Raw genomic sequence first — 25,122 nt, forward strand, 5'->3', positions numbered from 1 at the left:
GTCATAGATCTACTAGAAGACAAGGCTCTATCACAGCCCTCACAGTCAAACCAAATGTGCAGGACCATGTCACAGCCCTTCCAGACAAAGCAGAGCTGCCCCACCTACCAAAAGTGAGAGGCACAGCTTCAATCCTACTTAAGGCGATTACACTGCTAGGGCAGTGCCTTCTCACCTTACATATGACTGACACGTCTCAATCCTAATTAGAACATTAGGAGATATCATTATTTTATATGGCTTCCATAGGAAGACTGTATAATGAACACCCGGATCGAAATCCATGTATTCACTACATTGAGGTGACAACAGTATGGAATCAAAGTGGTTACTCATTGTTGTGGTGTCACATGAGGAAATGCCGGATTTGTCTTTATTCTGCCTCCTCATCCAGGTCTCCAGAGACCTGAGCACAGAAGCAGAAATTGGTTGAAGGTTCCACCCAGTTTCTTCTGCCTCTCTGGGGTCTCCTTAGACCCAGGGTGGTGGCAAATGTGAATGATGCTGTGCCTGTACCAGCTGCCTTCATACCTGTATGCTTGGGTCTCTGCAGACCCATGCTGGCAGGAGAAAGCTAACCACACTGACAAGTGACAGTATTCTGCGCTTTCACATTTAGTGTGAAGAGTGAGCGTTGGACTAAGCTGGATGGCACATATCGTGATGGGCTAGGTATTTTTCTATATTTGGATTTGAGGGTATTTTCAGCGGGTGGTGCAATGGGTAAGAGGAAGCTATATATTTATCTTGCAATTGGGAGAGGGTATATGCTCAGTTCTTTTGGGGTCGGTGGCAGGAGGCCAGATTTTTTTAACAATTAGAGGGCATGTCATGCTACGTTTGAGTCCCCAATATTTTTGTGTTTCTGTATTTATGCTGAAAGCAAAGGCTGATGATTTTAGGGGCCATATGTAAAATAAAATTATAGATGATTAAACTGCAAATAACGGGGGAGTTTTTCGCATCTAGGTTCTGAGTGACATTGTAGGAAGCTGTCTCTTCATATGATATTTCAAAATTAGGCATATTGTGCAAAGAGTTCCGGGGTTCCCTTATGAGTGGACAGGGGCTTGCTCTAGTAATCCCAAGGTGCTCTTCTAGGTAGATAAGAGCCACAGAAGAGCACTTTGGGATCCACAGAAATGTATAAAAATAACACCGATCTTTATATATGTCTGGTACCAGAATCAATACGATCAGGTAAGTACGTTTTGCAAGAGAAATACTTTGCATTTTAAAAAGTCGACTGCATTTTTCAGAAGCTGCAATGTTATCTTATGGGAGGAAAAATAAATACGGTATTCCGGTACAGTACAGCGACTTATGAGACCAATCTCCAGGGCTTTAGGTGACTATCGGGCAATGTCCAAGGCAGCACCGGCAGGGCACCTCCAGCTGCACAAGGGTGGCCGGGTGCAGTAGTGCAATACAGTGTTGGGTGGGAGTCATGAAAAGAGGCTGCAGGTTTTGACTAGGAGGCTAGTCTCATTGAACCAATAGGAGGGTTCAAGTCTTGCAATACTAGGGGGCGTGCGGACACCGGTGGTCCTCTTCTCCATGGGCCTTAGTGGCCGGGTACCGAGTGTCTTGTCTTCGAGATGTCAGGTTTCTTTGTCCTGGAGCACTCGCGGTTGACGCGGCCTGCAGACAGAGGCTGCAGGCAATGTCGGGAGTTCATGAGGGGTGAACCTAAAGTGGACTCAGTCTCTTGAGGGCTAGGGGACCACGATGGCATGGTGGGCCCACTTCGACAAAGGCTGGGGGGCTCGGGAGCAGTGGTGCTTGGCAGCATCGGGTTTTGGCAGTTCAGGAGTCCTCGCGGTTCTTCTTAGGGTGCCTACAGGATGCAGGGGAACAGCTCCACTACTCCACGGGGGTTCTTGAGTCTCTATTGATGCCAGGCTGGCAATTGCTATTAAATTAGCTGAATGTGGAAAAAGGATCAAAAAGAAATATAATTGATTCAAAAAGAAAAAATTCAAAAGCTATCAACGCTTAATGACATCTAAATTGAGCCATTACTTGATCATATGTGGCACATTGGTTTGTTTTGATGTAGTCTTGGTTGTATAAATTTTTGTGCAAAAGTATTGTTTATGTTGCAAAAAAAAATGTTGGTCTTGTATATTGTTGTAAGTATTGTGTAAATTGTGGGAGATGTAAATACATGTACGGTATTTATGTGTTCCAGATGAAGGATAAAGGCCTTCCAAAAGAAAAGAGTTGTTTAAAATAGGGTGAATAAATAACCCAATCACCGAAAGAATATAGTGTGTTATTTGAAAAGTCTTGTATAAGTAATTAGGATGCCAGGTTGTTTCTCTTTAAAATTATACAGAAGGCCCTACCTGGGTCCTGTCTACTGGGCCTATCCCCCCTTTTTTGTAATCTCCCATGGTTTGAAGGCATGACAGCTTAAGGACGAGACGTCTTTGGCCAGTTTTGATGGGGAACAGCAGACAGGCCGGCAGGGCTGGTGCCAAGTCAGTTGCTCTTCTTCAGTCTTTTTTTATGCATCTCTTCAGTGTCCTTTTTCTTAGTAGGTTGTCAGGATCTGATTTTCTGGTTCCAGGGGCTCCCCTAAATACTGAATTTAGAGGTTTTAGTGGAGTGTAGGGTAGTAACTAATGGGCTACTTACCCCTGGGGTCACTACGCCCCCTATATGATCACTTCCTGTGGGAGTGGACATAACCCCTTTCCTAAGTTTGCCATGGGGTCACTACACCCCCTATATGATCACTTCCTGTGGGGAGTGGACATAACCCTGTTCCTAAGTTTGCCATCACCTAAACATATAACTCAGAAAAGAAGCCTCCTCTTCAGGTAGCCCACCTTAGGGGTGGTACTGGCCTGAGGGTGGACATGCCTGTCTGACTAGCTAATTTTCCCACCTGTCCAGGTGTGAAAGGGCCCTTGACAAAGGGGGTTGGCTTCTTCTCCTGTGAGATAAGCCAGATTTGCATACCAAAGGCGGTGGACCCTATGAAGCTCCCCTGCCTGGAAATGCTAATCTGTGGGCGGGGGTGTAAGCACCCACTGACGGAGCAGGCTTGATTTCTGTCCCTCTGAGAGCAAAGGTCCTCACCCTCGGGGGTCAGAAATTTGTCTCTGGTGGCAGGCTGACAAAAACCAGTCAGTCAGCAGACCAGTAGCCGGTAGGTTTTCAGGGGGCACCACTAAGATGACCTCTGTGTTCATGTATCCATAAATCCAACAGTGTGGGTTTATTAATACGAAATGTTTGATACCAAACATCCCTATTTTCAGTGAACCCATCATGTAGGTGGGGAACTTGTTTTCACCAGTGTCAAGCACATGTACTCAAAATGGCTTCCCTGTTCACTTGTACTGGCAGCAATAGAGCTGACCAGCAGAGGGGCATAGCTGCTCATGAAGATAGGCCCTCACATGTAGGATAGTGCACTCTGCCTTAGGGCTGTAATGCCTGCCAAAGGGATGACATACCTATACTGCATGCAGTATCTGTGGGCATGGCACACAGGGATGTATGCCATGTCGTGTTTTCACTTTTATCTGCACCAAGACACGCAGCCTGCAGTGGCAGTCGGTATGTGTTTGGTGAGGGGTCCTTTAGGGTAGTACAATTTATGTTATCGGCCTTAAGGTCTCTCTCTAGCCTCCTTGCCCTTGGTACCAGGAGCACCACTAACTAGGGACTTACAGGCAGTGCTAAAGGTATTGCTAGTTGGCGTACTATCGTTCAGTTTTTGCGAAAGAGTTCTGGCACTGGGAAGCTGGTTAGCAGGAAAACAGTGCAGTTCTAGTCGAAATCACATCAAATAACAGGCAAAAAGGGGGGGCACTATGTCAAAAAGGACACTTTCCTATGGCCATCATATATATTTATTCCACCACTTGAGAGTTTGGATGTTTAAGTGCGGATTCAGAAATATTATTAATACAAGAAGGGGACATAGACAGTAATAACCATCATGGGCCTGAAAAAAAAAAACCAACACCCAACAGCTTCCTTTTCCCATATAAATGTGACTTTAAATCCAGGATACCTGTTTAAGGGGTCCAGGGAAACAGGAGGAATGTAAAATAAGTAGAAGTAGAGGTCTGCAAAGCACATTTAGAAAACATTTAAAATCCATATACTGTCTTTTAATTTCACTGATATAGGTTTACTCCCTGGAGGAAACTAGTTGAGCAGAAAACGCCCATTCTGCTTCGACCACCTCCACCCACATTCCAACAGGAATTACGCAGTAAAAGTATTGCATGGTTGTGGGTGAATTCATCTGGGACTTAAAGCTGATATAACAATTCACTTGTCTTTCACTCCTCTTAATACTTATAATGACTCAACTAAGTCTGAGTGCAGTGTGTCTACTTTCTATACCACCTGGAGAGCAGCTGCTTTCACTTCATTTTTAGGTCTGGCATTAGCCAGGACTATTTGACTTGATTAAAATTATATGTATCATTTACTTATATGGGCTTTCAACCAGCCCTCTTCATCATCCATTGGTCTGTTAATGTGTCATTCACATTATTCCTCCTCCCACTACTATGTACAGCATGAGGCAATGGGTCAGCCCACTTCAGCCATAGGCTAACTTCCCTGTGTGACAGCATTCTGCCCTCTCACAAAGAGCTCATCCACACACATCATAGTTCCCTTTAACACTTCTATGCAATATGAGCTTTTTGGGACAGAATACAAAGTTTTGCTTTTAGACAATTGCTTTTTGTCAGATTGAAGAGGGCCCGGCTGCATCACCAAGAATTAAGTTTGCAAAAACCATGACAAAACAAAACAAGCATTAACAAAGCCTAAGGCTGGCTTGTTTAACAGGTATTGATAGTTGAACTTGCATTAGATGATATACTCCGTAATATCATAGTCAACAGATAGCATACTCTTAGTACTCAAACCCATCCAAAAACATGTTCCAGTATAATTCTAATATGGCACTAAATGTATGGTACCCACAGTTTACACGTCTTCTACTGGTGTTACAGTGAGGAAAAATATCAATAGAACGAGAGTGTGGCCCAGCGTAATTACAAGCATTTCAAACACCACTTTTTGTTTTTCTCTGCTTTCCAAACAGGGCATCTTCCAGTAACATCTAAAGTGTTGCAGTTTTCTAGACAAAGCTTTCTAGTCCTTGCTTAGTACTAACAATCGCTGTAGCAAAGGGTTGAAATGGCAGTACCATTATGTAGGGAAAAGAGGATATTTCTCTTGGACCCTAGTAGGGCGGGAGACCAGCCAGTAACTGCCCAGAGATGGATTCAAACAGCAGAGATCTATATGACTTTATAAGAATGTTTGAGCACGATCTATATTTTTAATGAAAGCTGTGAGAATTATCCAATGCTTAGATTTATTGGGTATCATTCTGGTGTCTGGAAATGTACTGCTAAATGGGGGTGTATGTGGAGCTAGAGTTGGTACGTCCATGTTGGCTGCCTAGTATTGTAGATGTTTGTAAATGGCATGATTTCTTTGGCGTAATAAAAAAATGATGGATGGAATGTTTGAATTAATCTCAGCTACTGGTAGTTAATTGGGCCACATCCCAGTCCATTGTTATGCTGCACACCGTGCCACCTAAGTTTGGACCCAGCCATATGCAAATCAGTCTTGAGTCTGCCCCAATGGGAACAGTCCGGCCCGAACTGCACATGCAACCCAAGACCGGTTTTGGCACTATTCAATCGGGTATTACTTTGTTCCAGTCTCACAGTGAGCAAGGTTTCTTTGGAAGCAGATGAAAAGTCAATAACCTATGACTTCAAGGCCCTAGTGGTCAAAGAGAGGACCTTTATGTGATAGCTTCCTGAATCCCACAGGGTCGGTGTTATGGAGGGTACAGCAAACTGTCTCTAATTTGTAAGAAAAGAAAGACTTACATTTGTCTCAGTGTCCTTGAGAGGATGCTGATGAAGCACCAGGTTGTGGTAAATCCTTGAAATTTCTGAGGACGAGTTCCCAAGATTCCTAATACACTTTTTCATTCCACGTAGAATACACATGTAACCTTTATGTTGGAAATGGATGGCGGTTTGGAGAGGAGCTAAATTTAAGCCAGTGTCTTTCATGTTTCCTCTCCTTATATTTCAGATGTTAAAGGCCGCAAAACAAATATTTGTGCTGTGCTGAACTAATTTGTACAGACTAAGGCTACTGTTGCCATTAGTAGCGTCTGGGAGTGCTCTTGGAGTTTCTTCACAAGCTGATCACGACAACTCCGTCAAAAATTAAAGTTTGTTTTCCTATATTTTAGGGTAAATCAGCCATAGAGTAGTGCACTTGAGTATATGTTTACTTTTATGTCTGTTGCTATGGTTAGTGTTGTTTGGTGTGTGTAGCTGGAGGTCTTTACCACTTAGCATACGTGCCTTCTGGGCGGAGATTTGAGCAGTGCCCCATCATAAACAGCTATGGTGATTCCCTTTTCATTTACTTCTAAAATTGCAGAAAGCCTGCCATTGGGTTACATTAAAGCAGTGGTGATGGCTAAGAGTCGATATTTGAGTTTATACTAACAGATGTGCGAAGAAAGTGTAGTGATATGTAGGTTGAAATCTAATGCAGCTTGTCTCAGGTCCTAGCTGTGAATCTTCTGGGCTTATATTGACCAGCCAGGAGCCAGTCAATGTGCAACATTTTAGGTACTTTACTGTTGCTCTCTGATTTACAAAGGGTTACGTATATGAACAGATATCTGATGTGACCCCCCATCAGTGCTACATATCGGTACATCAACATTATACTACGGGGGACCAGAACATAGAAACATTTCAGTCATCCACCACCAGAAAAGGATCCTAGCAGCAGCCATAATGCACATCATCAGATTAAGAAGTGTCTAAGTGCACAGTAACGTAAGCCAAAGTGCACAAAGGTATCTGTGCCATCAAGCCCGGTCAAATTAGGTGCATCAGTGTAAAAGTTTCATAATTGAGACAGATAATGGCCAGTCCCCTTTCATAAAGAGGAAGGCATTCAGGTTCAGCACAACGTGATCAGACCAAATAAATTCTGCAGTGTGAGTGATGTCTCTCTTAAATCTCATTGATTCACATCTTCTTATGACAGTAATCAATTGCAAGTATTAACTGGGAGTATCCAAAGTAAACCATGTGAGAAGGCCACTGCTCCTTCGGTGAAAGTTTATGTGGCACTTAGAAAGACTTCATATAAAAACAAAGAATGGCAAGGCCAATAGGTCTGACGTTGGCTGCCAGTCTTTTGGCTTTTTAAATGCTTGTTTTTTCATGGTTTTTGAAAAACTCTATTGTTGGACGAGCTGCTAAGCTCTCATCAATCCCAAAATGGCTAAAGGCCAAACTATTTTTGGTCTAGAAAAACATGCAATGCCACATTAGTACTTGGCACTTGTGGAAACTACTTTTTGTGTGGATGTTTATCTTGTGAAAGGAGCGAATGCGATCATTCACAGAGACTTTAGCCAATGGCTGAAGTTGGCTGGCCCATGCTGTATTATGTCATTGGTGGAATTAAAATATGAATGACACAATAAAGGACTAAAGGATGAAGAGGGCTGCCTGAAGGCCTCTGTAAGTAAAAATATTATACATATAATTTCAGTAAATTCAAAAAGCATTGGCTTTCGCTATGCCTAATATAGGATTACAATTTCAAGGAACTTTAAAAAAAGAAACCAAGAAAAATGACATTGAGAAAGAAAACTAGGACGAAATGGAACATTATGAAGTGGACTCTAAGACCCACATTCGGTCAGGAGCTCGGGTTGTGCAAGCTGTCTTTTTACATCCTATTTCTTAGGGTTTAATACTGTTTGGAGGTGACACATACTGGACAGTGGGTGGGTACTTAGAATATTTTATTATATTGTTTAGTTAGTGGTCGATTATTTTAGGTGGCGTGCCAACAAATACAGCCTAACACTTCCAGGCGCTTGCAGACACGTCTCCTGTTTCCCTCGGCTTCCACGTTACTCTCAGATCCCAAAAAAAAGCTAACATCACATCTCAGAGCTGATAAACTGCCCTTAAAACCTCCCCCCAGATAGGCGACTCTTTAATCGAGGTTACTGAAGAATGCATAATTCTATAAACTCCACGGCATAGCACGTGTGCATAGAGCTGGAATGCACTGGGAGTTGAGCTGAAAAAACACAGGCTGGTCCCTGAAGGCTTGGGGCTCGTTAGCAGCTGGGAACACGATGCAGGGAGCCTGGGTAACTCCTGCACGCAGGTGCATTAACGGCAACGCTAACACAGCCAATTAAGGGCGGTTGCCTCATGCCGCTGGAGGGGATAAGGGCTGGGAGAAACCAAAGCGACTTTGGACTTCATGGGGTGCATGTTCGGAACATGGTTCAACATATTTCATTAGATAGGTGGTCATACTTAGGAAATAGAGGGCAGCTTTTCAGAAATAAGGCAGTCAGATTTCAGAAGACATGGCAGGCATGTTTCAGAAATATGGTGACATATTACGGAAAACAAGGTGCTTAAAAATAGGGTGGTCATGGTCATTATGAAATTGGGTGGTCATGTTTCAGGAATAGGGTGACATTTCAGAAAACAGAGTGGCTATGCTTGAAAAAGAGAGAAGTCCTGTTTGAGAAACACGAGGACCCTGTTCCTTAAATATGGAGGCCATGTTTATGAAATAGTGCGGCCATGTTTATTAGGTAGGGTGGCCATGTTTATGAAACAGGGTGGCTATGTTTATAAAAAAAATAGAGGAGGGAATCTTTATAACTAAGGGTGTAAAAAAATATTACTTGCCTAGTAGAAAAAGCTGTTACTATTTCTTCTTCATGACACTGGGAGAACTTCCATCAGTTGAAGCAATAACTGCTATCCCCTCACTGGATTAGTTGTGTTACTTATTTAGGAGAAGGTAACATTTGTATAGAGGGAGTGGCCATATGAAACCACGTCACTTTTGGAGACACTAAGTTTCAATTCTTGATTTAAATTTCACAGATCGTTGCTATTTAGTGCAACTGTGAACCTACGGCCTGAAATACAAAGCCTTTTGCAGTCACTAAGCCTGAGATTTGCAAAATCACAAGCTGTGCGAGCACAAAACGGCTTTTATAATTGTACTAAACCCATGTAACCAAATTGAAAAATGGGTTTAGAAAGGCATGTTTACACCGTCCATTCCAAATATTGATTCTTTTTGCATGTATCAATGTTTTGCCAGTTTAATTTGGTCACAAAGCATTGAAAATGTGGTAATACACTTGCAAATGGGAAGGGGCCTTCTTGAAACCTCTTCTCCGTTGTAAATCTAAAAATGCTTGCTCTGGAGTAGGCAGTTGTCCAAGGAACCACTGCCAACTCCCAACCAAATTTGAAAAACAAAATAACATATTACTTTTAAACACAGGTCTGTTTCGTTTAAGGAAAACTGCTTGCATTAAAAAAAGGTTACTTTATTTAAATGCGATCACAGACATGGTAGTCTGCTGACCCCAATCATAGTGAGTCACGGTTTCTGGTCTACTTCTTGAAAATTGATGAGTTGCCTTCAATTGTGACCCACTACGAATTTTGTGACCCGTCTTATTAGTACCTACTTCTGTTCAAAAAATTATTTCCCATTCGTAACCAGTTGCAAACACTTATTGTGAAGGGAAATTTCGTTCATCAGGGCCTTAGACTTTAACTCCTAGAATCTATGTGATTGTTTAATTAAAAGCTTAGACTAACAAGGTAGTTCAGGTGGCATGAAACCAGATGGTTAGCCACATGCAAACCACACTGACCATTACTCACAACATCACCGGTTACAGTTCTAACATGGCAGTCTTAACCTTTCATCTTTCAGAGTGGATGAGGCCAGGGCCTGTCAGAGCAGGGTAACAGGTATTTTACGTAAAAGCTCCGTCTGCATGCTACGATGCCAAAGGCGCCACCGGCGCACCTTAATTATAAGGGTCTGGGACCTCAAACGGCAGGTGACACATCCAATAATTAGCTGAGTTTTCCTATTGGCAGACAGGGATATGTATGACAAGCTGAGCAGGTGATGGGGTGTACCTTCGCACTCATGCGTGCGTGTACCACTGATACCAGAACCTTGATTTGGGGGGTTCAAATGTTGATTGAGAGAACACATGCATAATTACTAACTGGCACTACTTCATGGGTGAAACTTTCAGCCAGTACTGGCAATTTAGGCAACTACAATGATATTTGAAAAGTAGACCTACAAGTGCCTAAACACCATGAGGCATATTTTTAAACAGTTCACGCACTGCAGCGCAGCAAGTGAGGTTGCTTTGCTGTATTGTGTGAATGAGAGAGAACAAAAATACGCTATATTTTCAAAGAGATGGCACAGTTCTGTTCTCTCCATGAGCTGACGCACTTGTGGCTGCCTAGAATTAATGCTTGCACCCTTTCACCATAGTGCAAGGGTGTCTTCGTTCTTCTTCATTTATGCAGGAAGGAGCACCTTCCTCCACAAAAACTATCCTTTGAGGCTATTTCCTCATTGCATGTGTGAAGAGGAAATAACAAGGAGAAATAAAGATATTTTTCGTCATTACGCCAGCTTCAAGGAAGCACAAGATTTTGGCACAAATCTATGTCTACAAGTCTTTGTAGATATGGGTTTGGATCCAAATCCATGGGTGAAATGCACAGGAATGCCCATGCACCGCCAATGGAACGCCTCCCTGACACAAAATAATACAAAAGAGCACAAGGTTACTTTTATTTTACAAACCAATGCGTATAGCAATTTATGTAGCTTTGAAAATACCAAAAAGGATTTTGTGTCAGGCCTGTGTTAAAAAAGACTAAGTCACAATTGAGGCAAAACCTTTGCAAATCTGGGTCCAAGTGCTTAGAATGCAGCTAGCGCACATGATATGGGGCACACCCGCAGCATTTGCAGGGCTACTTGGAGCTCGGCAGTGTGCCAGGCAGCATGTGGCTGCTTATGGACAATATTCCTTTCCTATTGCACATTGTTTCTTCACTTGTTTTTATTCACTTTAACCTCTACCAAGCATTTTACCATTGAAAGGAGAATGTATCATAAAGTAGAAATGTGCAACGTAGATTCAGGAGGGTAGAAAGAATGTCAGATGCTCAATTTAACTGATGATAATAGAAATTATTCCCATTTAGACTCACTGTATGTATATTTCTTTTGTACATTATTGTCCTGAAAATCTGTCTCTTGGATCTACATTGCACGTGCATTTTTTGCACGTTGTTTCTACATTTTTAATTTATTAAAATGTCTTGGAGAGTGCTGCAAGCTAGCTTTTGGTTACTTTAGAGCGCTACAGTGAATATCCTAAGTTTCCAGGCCCGAATAGTAATACTATCAAGATTGCACTTTCCATACTGCTTATGAATCCTGGGTGCTTTAATTGCATCATATATTGCACTTTATCCTGTGGCAAGATCATGCATCGCTTCCATTTCGCATTGGATCCAGGTCACTTGGGTGCATGCTTTAAGTGTTGTTTGTAGCTTGACTCCCATGGGTATGTTTGGTGAGGTGTGTTAGATTTGAACTGTGTAGTTGAAGCACAGTCCAACTAATGTTATTGTGCATAAGCATGGGGCGCAGCGCATGGTGCAAGAATATATGGCATCACTTGTGCAGTTACTTACAACTATAGGGAGGAGAGTATCAAACTAAGAAATCTGTTGCTGATGTGCTTCTGTTTGCTCCAAAAGGGAATGGTACCACCAAGAGAGTTCTATATGGAGTCCACCCAGAATTGAGGGGAGCAAGCCCAGTGGAAGAGCTGGTAAGGCACCAAAAGAGTGTCTTATGAGGCAACGCAGAAAGAAAATGGGGTCAACCCACTGGAGGTGCTATGAAGCCAACTTTGGAGAACTGTATCTAGTCCACTCAGGAGTGACCTGAGGCCACACTGGTAAAACAGGTAAGCAACCAAGAAAATGTTAAATGAACACCATCCGGGAGCAACAGAAGGAGGTGCTATTAAGCCACCAAAAGTGTATTATATGGCATCCACCCATGAACAATAGAAGGTTATCTCTTTGGAGGTGGAATCAAGCCACCAAGGAAGTACTGTGAGGGAGGGAATGTGGAGAACCCGGTCCAAGTCCCATTCCAGACCCTCCAAGGCCTAAACAGGAAGGAAACCACACAATATGCCATCAACCTTCCACCTTTATCTGGGCACCTGATTGCAAAACCAAGCTGGACATCCTAGGAGACAAGTGCTTAGAATAACCAATCAAGTTGGTGTAAGAGGGTGGTGGGGAAACAGAAAAGAAAGTTAGGGATGTTGGTGAGTGAACAGCCAATCATAATCCAGTTTTTTCCTGTAATGAAAGATGGGAGGCAGGAAGCTGTGTCCTTCCTTATCCCATTTCAGGGGGAAAAACTGTATGATCAAACTCAGAATGACTAACCTGTGGTCTTACTTTGTGCCGTCCATGATGAAGCTCCATCCTTTGCTTATAGGGCATCTGCTGTTGCAGGAAATGCAAGCAGCCAGGTGGTCCATTTATAAAATACCTATCAGCTCTGCTCGCTTCCCCTGATACCCTCCTTTCTATTAAGGGCTAGATAGGCCTAATCAGACGGGGGAAACCAACTGATGCTGTGCCATGGAGATTAGTCCTGGGCATCCCAGGTTATTTCACCCAACCCACATGAGCCACTGATCAGAGTTGGCTTAAGTTGTAAATTCGATCGATTTACTTGTGTTCTAAGATGTTGATCTACCTTAATTGCCAAAAAGACACACAACAGTGCCTTCAGGGCTTTAAGCGGGCCGGGTCCTGCCAGTGCTCAGCACCCATAGTTCTAAAAAGCAGGCGCAGAGACGGGTCGGTATCGGGCTCTCCATATTTGCCCTCACCCTCAGGGTGAGAAAAAAATCTTAACTATGCAGCAGTGCCACCCTTCACTGCCTCTACTGTGACTTCAAAAAGACTTGTTACAGTTCCTTCACAGTCTCACTATTTCAGAACTGAAGCAATTTCAATGTTATTTACAACGAAGCCGTAGTTGTTGCTTATTTGTCTTATGCAACTGACAACCATTGACAAAGCTAATAGCACTGGCGTGTTGTAGGTGTAATGTTACTTGTTGTATTATATATCTGGATGCAATCACAGAAGCAGCAAAATATCGGTCGGGCGGCGCAATATGCTAGGCACATTAGCTTAAGTGTTTTTAAGCCACGCCCTTAATTACATCAGCCAGCCCCTTTGAGAGACCTCCCAGTTTTTTCATCCCACTTACCTCATCCCAGTGCCACCTATTAGGATGATCACCTCAGTTCATGTCATCTTGTTTCCAGTACCAGGCTTTAGTGACAAAATAATGCATTCTGGGTATTGCCTTTTTCTTTGCTTTTCCTGGCCTCATTGGCCTAACACTGCTGGTAGCAGTTATTTGTAACTACCTTAATTGCCAAAAAAGACACACACAGTGCCTTCATGCTCTGGGCCACTTATTTTCAGTCCCAAAAATGACGAATCTGGTTGTACATCTCTTATTGTGCTATGTACTGTTTATTGTTACTCTTGAGCGTCAATTCGATTGAGCTTGTCATTGCTGATGCTGGAAAGAAAGGATCTTACATCCGGCCTGTGCCTTCCTCCGAGATGCACTCAGGCAGCACCTGCCTGTAATTCGCTGAAGCGGGACCCCCAGCACTGATCCACTGTCCACTCTTGCAGGAAGGTTAGCACGTGTGAGTGCGTTGGCCAAAGCTCTACCAGCCCGTAGGAACATGGGATAATTAGGTCTCTCTATAATCCTTCCTTGCAGCCCTCTCTGTCCTTATTTCACACAGTGGCAAACACTTTCTCAAGCCCTGCAAGTGTTCCGGAAGCAATGGCGTTGGAAGCAGGGTTGGATTGATATTAAAAATCGGCCCGGGCACGCCCAAAAAATGTGGCCGACATTTGCATATTGCCTTTTCGCAAAACACTTCTTCAGTGAAATTTTATTTTTTAAAAAAAGGGGGGGGGGGAGTTAAAAAACAAATGCACGGATTAGGTTACACTGGTGAAACGCACACCTGAAAACAAATGAGGCCACTTTTGCTCAGGCCCCCTGACCTCCCCCCCCCCACCCCCCTCAGTATGCATATATTAATGGACCGGCCCAGCGAGAGAAAGGGAGTGACACCTCTGCTGTTGATAAGAAGGAAGCAATGGACGTCCATCTACCTCCAGAAAAGCCACTCAGGCATCCCACTGGGCGCTGGCGGCATCGAACAGTGCAGAAACCGCCCAAATCGGCCCACGGCTGCAATACGTATACCGGCCCTCGGGCATTGCCCGAATGCCCGCGTTACCAATCCGACCCTGGTTGGAAGGTACGTGAGTGATCCGGCCCCAGCCTCACCTGCCTTTCTACAGCACTGGCCTATAAGGAAGTGTCCTTAACCCCTTCTCTCCCTGTCTGCCTCCGATGCTAGGGACTCCCACACGCTGCTGGGACCAAAGTGCCGTGGGGTGAAGTGCAGAAATGCAACTGCCTTCGCGCGTGACTGCGGCCTGCGGGTTCGTGGGAGAAGGCGTAAGGGATGGGCCTGCGGTGGGAGGAGGGGTGGCGGGGGAGGGGGAGGTGGCCGTCTCCTCAGCCTTGTAAAGATAACACAGCAGTGCCTTTCTCGTGCCCCATTTTGCCTCAATTAAGTGGCGAGCCCTTGTTCAAGTGAGAAATGTCATCTTCCCCCACAGTAGGATTCCAATTACAAAGCACTTCTCTGCCCGGGAGGAAGAGAGACGTGGCTGTGGAGGGGGCTGTGTGGGAGGTCTGTTTCAGTGAATGATGAAACCTGCTGGGGAGGCACTCCGAGGGTACCGCGGGGCGGGCTGCTTCCAGTATGGCTGACCTTGTCCCAGCTGCACAAACACCTTCTCACCTGGACAGCACGGACATAGTACTGTACTATATGTAGCATGTGTACAATGCTTTATGCACTCTTATGCTTTGGGTGGACGTTTCAGTGCAAGAGACTACTTTGTTGGTGGGTAGAATTGGGTCACGTTGTGGTCTGTGCTGAAAGTCTTGTGATGAGCGAGGGCCTGAAGGGTGATATATATATATATTTTTTTTTTCTAAAAATATTTTTGCAGGGAGCTTGGGCTCAGAACACTTTACAACAGTACATGACCATCTTACACCTTTTTTTGATAGTGAGATTAACTGATTTGCCGAGGATCACTTGATGTTTAGCCGAGGTTGGGATTCAACCCTGGGTCTCCAACTCTAAGGTCAGAAGCTCTAGCCTCTGGGCCACACCTCCTCCTGATTGGTTCGGGAGTAATCGAAGCGCAGACTGCAGTGAAGCGGAGAGTAGTTAGAGACAAAGTTGCATATGGAGGAGAGGGAAGTTAATCTCAAGGGAGGGATACAGGGGGGAGGACATAAAGTGAACACTGAAGAGTACATGGCACATAGGGGGCAAGGCAAAAAAATACTTTCTACTGCTTCCTCGGCGGCTTTGATCCTGGTTTCAGGTAGATCCCTGCTGTTAGTCTTCCCTTGAACAGGACGTGGACTCCTCACCTATGCGAGGTGGCACCAGTGCTTAATTTGAGCTAGTGGTTTCTGGTGCTCGGCACCGGTATTTCATTGTCAACACCAGCGCTTGGTGAGCTGGCTAATTTAGAGAAGACCACAACAACAGTTAATTATTAATTCAGTATGCATTAAAAATTACTATTACCTGCTGCCTAAACCATTTTTAAAGCTTTGGGGGTCCTGAAATAGTCTGAATTGTCACACTTGTAGGAGTGTGATGGTTAGTAGCTGTTTTGTTACTATCGCTGGTAGCATGGCAGGGGCAATGTGTGGTACCAGGTGCAGTGGCCTTCTGACGAGAGCCCTAGCATTTCATTTTTTACAAAATAAGCACTGGCTTCATCCTTGGGAGGACTCCTTGACCAACAAGTAATAAGTAGGGCAGACCCTAATAACCAAGTCTACGATATTTTTAAACTTGTGGTAGCAAGGCAACAAGTCATTAAAATAATAATTTGACCAAGCTACACACAATTTTACCTGTAGTACGACCCCCCACGGGTCAGATTATGCATTGTGCCCTGGGGTGCATCAGGCATGTAAACATGCTTGGTGAGGGATGATGCCCCAAGGCCGGTCCCATGATGCTTGCTTCTGGTCCAGGGAGGACCTGGTTTTGCAGTTCGGGCTGTTGAGGGATGATGCCCCAAGGCTGGTCCCAGGATGCTTGTTTCAGGTCCAGTGAGGACCTGGTTTTGCAGTTCTGGCTGGTGAGGGATGATGCCCCAAGGAAGGTCCCAGGATGCTTCTTTCTGGTCCAGGGAGGACCTAGTTTTGCAGTTTGGGCTGTTGAGGGACGAAGCCCCAAGGCTGGTCCCAGGATGCTTGTTTCTGGTCCAGGGAGAACCTGCTTTTGCAGTTCGGGCTGGACTGTTCCCATGAGGAGCAGGGTCAAGACTAATTTGCAAATGCTTGGGTCTAAACTGGGGTGGCATGGTGAACAAAAGAACAATGGCTCAAACCCAGATTTCTTGACTGGGGTGAATGTTTAATTTATTTCACATTCAGTCCATCAATTGTGTGTCATTTGCTGGTGCGCCAATGTGGCACAAAAGCATTACGGAAGGGGCTCTGAATCAAAAGAGGGACAGAAGAGCGAGATATTTACCTAGGTCATACACCCTAGCTCCTCACAGGAAACAGTTAATTTGTTATCAAAATCAGGGTTGTTCTTCCTCAGCCCAGTGGTCACAGAAACTTTAACCAGATGGCTATAGACATGTCGCATGGAGATCTGAAAATCAGATCTTGGTGCCCTCACACACCTGTTAGGGTATCATGCTTCATCATTGGGTGCTCCTCGTCTGGTCGGCGCTGCAAGGCCTGGGGGCTTCTTTATCGGAGATCTTTTGGCCCATCAGGCATTGCAGCGTTGGCCAGACGAGGAGCTCCCAATGATGAAGCTTGACACCCTAACAGGTGTGTTGGGGCACCAAGATCTGATTTTCAGATCTCCATGAGACACGTACTATAGCCATCTGGTTAAACTCTCTGTGAACAAATTACGGAAGGGGCCGCAGATGATAGTGCCTCCTCTTCTGTAATACTGGCAGTGTGGCTGCACACGTTACTCCAGCAATATCGTGAGAGGGCATTCGCTAATTTGCAATGGGGGTGTGGACCACAAACCAGGGAATCACTTTGCCTCTGTGCCCATGTCCTATAACATGCGCGGTCGAAGAGGCAAACAGGCCCTTTATTACTTTGAAAACAGATTCATAAAGTAAATAGTAAAGCCCTTTGTGACCAAATGTTTATAGTTCACAGTAAAGTCCAGAACAACACATAGAGAGCAGAATTCATTGAATACCACATCCTGCTGGTTATATGAAATAATATTGTTATTGCAAAGGTTCTAAACGAAAGTGAGAGTAAAACCTGTAAAGACGACTACTTTGCAGAGTATCGTAAAATATCTAAATGCACTAGACACATATAAACCACGGGCAAACACAAGGAAGAGACCACAAACTGGAAATAGACAGGCGGATACAGACAGGCCAGGAAACTGGAGGATGAGGCGATCTGCAAGAAAAGCAACATGGACCTTTTACAAGATGAAGCATTTTTTTATCCAATTGACCAAATCTGAAGACACAAGGAAATGTTTGAAATGGAAATCAAAGACTTTCAGAGGCTAAAAGGAGGAATAGAAATTATAAATAATGCAGGATGAAAACTCTGACATGCCAGAAAAAGCTGCTGAACACAGGCAAGTGACAATATTAGCCATCTAAAACCCCCACGGCCTACGTGCAAAAGATGGACACTGCCTGGGCCACAAACCGTTAAAGTACAAACTACATAGCACTGTACCAGAGCACCTCCCCTGTTTTTAGATCTCGCCTAGCGATGCAGCGCATGCGTTGCTCGCCTTGGCGAGACCTATTGTCATGGGTTTTGCTTCTGAAGTGGGACAGGAGCTGTGCACGCACAGCCGGACAGGCGATGTGCACGTGTACGGCTCGCACAATGCACGCATGGCGCACTTTTCTACACCCTGCAGCCCGCTCAGGAACACTCTGAGTGAAAGCAGCTTCCAGGGGGGACCGCACTGCACGCCTGGCCTGTCTTGCGGGTCTGGGATGTCCGAGCCAGGACCATCGTTTGTTGCTCTGTGCGCTCTGCTGCTACTTGGATGCCTGAACTGCTATGGCTGCACTCCAGGTCATCCAGCGTGACTTTATGTGATGTTTGTCAGCGTCTGTGGCAACGAATGCTGCAGGATGTCTACAGGATAGGTATTCGCTGGCAGGAATCTCCACTGTAATAGTTTAACTGCAGAAGTAAGTTTTAGGAAAAGTATTTTATTGTAATGACATGTATTGAAGCAACAATACTGCGTTAGCTAGAGCAAATCCCTGTGTATTGACGTATGTCCGAAAATTATTTTATAAAACTTTGCTTTGAGTTTAGTACAGCTGTATTTGGAATACATTTTTTACTTTTAGAGCAATAACAAGTACAAATTCGACACCAATACCAGTAGGTTACCAGGTTTCATCTAGGACCCTTTGAACAGGACCTTGAAAGTGGACTTATTAAAAAACTCTTAGCTCTGCTGTTCTTTTCAGTTAATCGTTTGCCTCTTTAGAAACGTGCAGGGGGGTCAAGGTTCATAGCTGCCAGATACTTCAGTCCGTAGTGGGAACAGATATAATAAGGGGTCAGTAGTGACAGGTCAGCATGTGCGAGCTCAGAAAAGTTTGTAATGGGAACTAGGTAACATTCCACGATGGATGAGTGCGCCATCGCAATGGTGAGGCTACCATGACATGCCCCGCGAGCATAAATGAACTCTGCTTCACACGAAGGAAGACACACGCACTTCGGCAAGTGACGCGGTCCACCACTCAAGGCAGGGCCGGACTAGCTACCGGGCGTTTTGGAATGCTGCTGAGCTGGGGGCTGATTTCTTTGTTGGGGACCTGCTTGTACTGAACGAATTTCGTTTAGCTTTAATTATTTCGAAGTACACGCAGGTCTCCATGAACAAAATCAGGCCCCACCGCAGTGAAATCAGCCCCCAGCTCGGCAGAATTCCAAAACGCCAGGTAGTCAGTCCGGCCCTGACTCAAGGACTTCTTGTACATTTACCTATGTTTTTTGGTTCCACATAGATCATTCACAATGATAGCATCATCATAGCTATATTTTGGAAACTGCCCCGGGTATATGATATAACATGTAACAGGTAAACAAGTTTAAAAGTATGTCAAGCGAAAAAATTGTGAATGCCCTCCAATTAAGCCATTCCTTCTAGTACTTTACACACAATACATCTCCCCAGCAGTCATTTCAGAGGGATCCAGTCAAGAATCAACCAACATGCAAAAAGTTGTTGGTAATCACACGTTTTTTTCAGGGACACCAACAATGTTCTCATATACATTTTATTATACAGCATCCTTGCCAGTTAACTGGCCATCTGGAAAAAGATACGGAACTGGTTCAGAAATGGCTCTCGTCTAGATTCGAGGAGCTTGCCCCTGGTAAACCTAGTAACGATTTGGGTAGACGTATATCGGCCCCTTGGTTCACCCCTCTCTTGGGCAGGATGCGCCAAGATTGTAAGAGGGCAGAAAGGGCCTGGAGGCGTAGGTACGATCTGGAGGACAGGAGCAAATACAGGGAGCTCATCTGTCTGTATCATAAGCATATCTTTGATGCAAAAAAGGTGTATTTTGAGCGCAGGATTGACGCGGCAGGTAGTGTGAGCAAGGACATTTTTAAAATTGTACAGGAGTTTGTTTCGCCAGCTTCTAGAACACCCACCTTGGCTCATACTGAAGCCTGGATTAACCAACTTAGTGATTTTTTCATTAATAAAATCAAACTCATTCAGGGTTCCTTTCCTGGCCCGGGGTTGAGCCCTGCCGCTGGCCTTTTGACATCTATGTTTCCATCTGCTGAGGAGGAAGTCCCCTTGCTTGTAGCTTTTCCTCCTATCTCTCTTGTTGCCTCCATGGACTATCTGTCTCGGTTGAAATCAGGTTCGCCGCTCGATCCCTGCCCTGCTAAGTGCCTGGGGAGAGTGGCATCAGCAGTTAATATACTGCTTAATCCTCTGCTCAATGCCTCCCTGTTGTCAGGAGAGGTGCCCAAGGCCTGGAAGCATGCTCTAATCCTTCCGCTGTTAAAAAACCCATCCTTAGATCCCCTTGTACACGCGAACTATAGACCAATCTCCCTCCTCCCTTCTCTGGCCAAGGTGATTGAGAAGCACGTGCACCTCTCTATCTCTAGTTTTATAGAGAGTAATAACATTCTGCACGACTCTCAGTCGGGTTTCCGTGCTAATTTTAGCACGGAAACAGCTCTTCTCGAAATCACGGAGGCCATTCGAGAGACACTGGATGGGGGGGAAAAGCCATCTTGGTCATGCTAGACTTGTCGGCGGCGTTCGACACCGTACCCCATGCCGCTCTCCTTTTAAGACTCTGGGAGATCGGCTTTCGTGGGACGGTGTGGAATTGGTTCAAATCCTTTCTTACCAACCGCCGGCAAGTGGTCTGGGCACCTCCGTTTTCAGCCGAAATGCCGCCGCTTGAGGTGGGGGTCCCTCAGGGATCTATCCTGAGCCCCACTCTTTTTAATATCTATATGGCCCCTCTCGCGGCGGTGGCTGAATCGTATGGTGCTCAGATCATTTCCTATGCTGATGACACCCAGCTTTTGTTCTCGTGTGGCAAGGGGGAAGACTTTGACAGCGGTCGGATTCAGGAATGCCTGGAAGCCGTTTTCAACTGGTTTCAAAGGCATAGTCTGAAGTGCAACTCAGACAAGTCTGAGCTGCTCTTCTTTGGCTGCCAGCCGGATCCGGGCTGGAAGTCATGGTGGCCCTGCGACATGTCTCCACCTGACACGGCAACACTAAAGGCGAAAAATCTGGGCGTCCTGTGTGATGTCAATCTTTCCCTTAGACCCCAGATCATCGGGCTAACGGGGAAGTGTTTTGGCATCTTAAAAATGCTGTGTAAGTTCCTTCCTTTTTTATCTCTCCAGCATAAAAAAACTATTGTACAGGCCTTGATAGGCTCTCGACTTGATTATGCGAACGCACTTTATTCGGGTCTTCCGAAATACTTGATGGCGCGTTTGCAGGTCGTACAAAATTCGGCGGCGAGAGTAATCTTTGGATTACCAAGAAGGGCACGAGCTTCTGAGCTCCTTGCACAACTCCATTGGCTTCCGGTTGCCAAGAGAGTCACTTTTAAGATCTTGACGATGGCTTTCAAGGCGCTGCACCGGATCGGCCCAAGCTATCTTGGAAAGCGGATTGCCTCCTACGTTCCTAGAAGAACTCTTAGGTCTGCTCACGAGGCCAAGGCCGTGGTTCCTTTCATTAGGCGCACACGCATCGGAGGTCGTTCTTTCCGGTATTTAGCACCGCGTTGCTGGAACGATCTTCCCTTATCTTTGAGAACAGCTAGCCATCTGTTAGCTTTTAGAAAGGAGCTGAAAACTTGGCTCTTCTCTCTGTAATTGCTGCACGGGCCTTACGCATTGCTATGTTGTGTGTTTCGTCTCTTTTTCTCTTCGCCAAAGCGCCGGGACACTCCTCGGAGTAGCAGTGCGCTATAGAAGAGCGGTTTTAACATAACATAACATTTACAGTGAGCTGTGGTCACTAGCTGGCTTTTGCATGCGTGGTCTGAGCTTCGTCACAAAATATGGTGTTTGCAGCACTCGGGATCGTCACAACTTCAGCAATGATAAATCACATCAAGCAAAACATTTTTGGGCAAGAATCTTCAAAGTGCTGCTCTTATTTAAAAAAGTGTTTACATAGATCGAAGAGCACATTACAACTGGGAGGTGCTGATTTGTCCGAGATTTTCCGACAATCATAATAACTGAACAAAGAGTGGTACAAATGCTTTCTTAAAGGGGTTGATTTCCTGGTGCACTTCTTTACTATCCTTAATGAATATGTAGCATTTTTTTTCAAGGCCACAACCGTATAGAATTTTGAAATCAATGGTAGCGTCAGGGATTTAGAGAACAATGTGTAATAATAAGATTTGCAATAATTGCGTATCTGAAAGCTTTCTAAATGTGCCCTTCAGCAGCCTTTACATGGTCCTAGTAAACGTTCCAGACTCAGATAAAAAAAAGAATAAATAAAACACGGTCATCTTGGAATCTTGGAATGGGGTTCTCTATATCACCGAGAATGTTGAAAGATGAAAATTCAGAGTTTCTAAATCATTTATACATCCCCGATGCTGTGCAGGAAGGCTAAAACATTTTTTTTTAAAGTTTGTGGACAAAACAGAGACATCAATTTTATGCATGCACCTTCAAAATAACACCGCAGTTTTTTTTTTCATTTTAGTTACTGATTCTAGTTGGATCGATAACTAAAAAGAAAAGGCGTGAAAGTATTATATTGTTTGAAAGCGGGGGAAACACAGGGATGAGGGACAGACGCAACACTAGGGCTCAGGTGGGGGTTGGTTTTATAGGTCGAGCCTGGGACAGCGCATGCACTATCACTTGCAAGACTGTTGTTTACAGTAAAGATCTTGAAACCCAACTGTTGCTTACCATTTGTTGGCCTCAGTGTTACACTTCTTTGATGACTCCTAATTGGCCAGCTCAGGCAAGCATCACTTCTGTTCCTTTCTGTGGAGCATGGACCAAGCACAGATTGATTCTACATAATTTGTGCCCGTCCACTGCTCACGCTTTGATACAAGGACTATTTCTTCTTTCCACTTCCCTGCCTCCTTGTAGTGCTCATTCCCTCCTCCTCGCCTCCCTCATTTTACTTTCACCATCACCCCATCTCTGCTGTCTGTTATTGCTGCACACTCAAGCTCTCCTCACCTCCTGCTTTTTTTTTTAAACATATTGCACTGTAGCACAGCTACTGTGCAACATGGCTTACCCAAACAAGCATTTGCAATGTAATAGGTCTCGCATCTGCAAGATTTTGAGCTATTGGCATTGTAAATGAAAATGCCTTTAATTTATGTTTTTTGTAAACCTGCAAGCGGTGAGTAAACACGCACTTTGTTCTTATAGTCCTCGCTTACGAGAAGCAAGACTGGCAGTTAGAGGCGCAGTTACTGCCAGCCTTGCTTCTCGTAAGCAACGACTATAAGTACAAAGTGTGTGTCTACGCTCTGCTTGCGGATTTTCAAAACACATAAATAAAAGGCATTGCAACTTACCAACGCCAATCGCTCAACCTCTTGCAGATGCGAGACCTATTGCATTGCAAATGCTTGTTAGGTCTGGCATCAGCCAAGATCTTTCGATTTTACAAAAAAATATACCCATTGTATACGTACTTAGAGGGGCTTTCAGCCGGCACTCTTCATTCCTTGGTCTGCACTAGTGTCATTGATATTCTGCTTCTGCCCATCGCAACATACTTCATTGGGAAGTGGGTCAGCCCAATTCAGCTATTGGTTCCTTTCCGAGTGAGTGGCAGTATTCTGCCCCAGCACAGTGTTGTCACCTTTTTTTGTGTTAATATTTTTGTTAAAAAAAGTTTACAGAAATATTACAGAACTTTGGCAAAGCCAAACAGCTAGCAGTCAGCACTAGACCCAATGGATTTGACAATGCTTGTTCTTCTTTTTTCATTCAATTTAGAATAAATATCTGAAACCCAAAGAATTGTTGTGAAGAACAGGACTTATGCAATACTTGTATTCAGGCATGCCTATAAAGTAGTATTTTATTTTACTGCATGCATCCCCGGGGTAGTGAAAGAGTCTGCCTCACCCTATATACATGATCTACATTTAAAAATGTCAATGTTAGTAACATTACACTGCGTATTTGACACTGCTACCAAGAACACATGGATGGAAAACAAAAATCAGGCTCCGACGAGGGTGGACCGGCCCATATCAAGTTTGCAGGGAGAGGGACAGTAGGCCAGTCCACCACAGGCTGCGCTTATCAGGGTGGACCCAGTACTGAACACCCCTTATCTCTATTCAGAAGTCAAACCACTTAACAAACCAGATGTACTTTTGGAAACGTCCAGCTTGTGTTAAAGTGCAGACTTATCTCTTCCTGCGAGGATGAGAGGCCGTGCTGACCTTGGCAGCATTTCATGCTGTGGCGCCCAGCATGATATGCAGATGTGCACAGATGTGCAGAAGTCACAGAGTCAGCAGGCCCAGGGCCCAGCCCTCCAGGAATACATCACAGTTCCTGCGGAAAGGCAAATGCGCTGCCACTCGCCAGCTGACCCATGGAGAGAGTGAGAGTTATCAAGACATACCGTGCATCTAAGGCCAGTGGGGATGGGGTAGAGTCAGTGACATGCTAGTAAGTAAGTAGGACATTTATACAGCGCGCGAATGCCGAGGCGTCTTGGCGCTGAGGAGTGTGACAAGTGCTGTTAGGCAAACCAAGGTGTTTTAATTGGGGGGAAATAGCCACGTCTTATGAAAGATCTTTCCCCAGACATACTTTCTCTCAGAGGCATTGGCCTGTCCGGCTGTCTCTTTTCCAGCTCTGTCAACCACACATATATTTATTTGCAGAGTTTTGTAAAGAGCTGTGGACTCTTTGGGGCGCTGAAATTCCTTGCTATCAGAAAAATGTAAGAACGTGGGAGGGTGAAAGCAACGAGGACAGTGGAAGCAACCACTAAGAAAAAAAAATTACCTCAATTCGATCACGAGCAGCGGAAGAATACTCATAAAGCAATTAATCTGTAGCTGTCCATGCTCCAGCATTCCTATGTGACCCTTAGAGTATATCCAGTCATATCCCTCCCTATGTACATAGAGATAACTCTAATGACTAGTCTCCTTTGTGACTTTTAGAGTATATCCATGTGTATCCCCTCCCTATGTATATAGAGATAACTCTAACGACTAGTCGCCTATGTGTCTGTTAGAATATATCCATGTATATCCCTTCCCTATGTATATAGAGATAGCTCTAATCACTAGAATATGTAGTAGTCCGCGTTGCTCTCTACCCTTCCTATGTGACTTTTAGAGTATATCCAGTCTTACCCCTTCCCTATGTATATAGAGATAACTCTAATCACTAGTTTATGCAGGAGTCCGCTGTGCTTTCTACCATTCCTATGTGACTCTGAGTATATCCATGTGTATCCCC

At 44.6% G+C, this 25,122-nt stretch overlaps 1 protein-coding gene across 1 annotated transcript in view; it reads right to left on the reverse strand.

The window, feature by feature from the left end:
• FOXO6 (forkhead box O6) overlaps window positions 1–25,122 on the reverse strand; it is a 268,410-nt gene that overhangs the window by 149,819 nt on the left and 93,469 nt on the right. The window lies entirely within an intron of this gene.

The sequence above is a fragment of the Lissotriton helveticus genome, chromosome 3_1, assembly GCF_964261635.1.
Source record: "Lissotriton helveticus chromosome 3_1, aLisHel1.1, whole genome shotgun sequence".
NCBI lineage: Eukaryota > Metazoa > Chordata > Amphibia > Caudata > Salamandridae > Lissotriton > Lissotriton helveticus.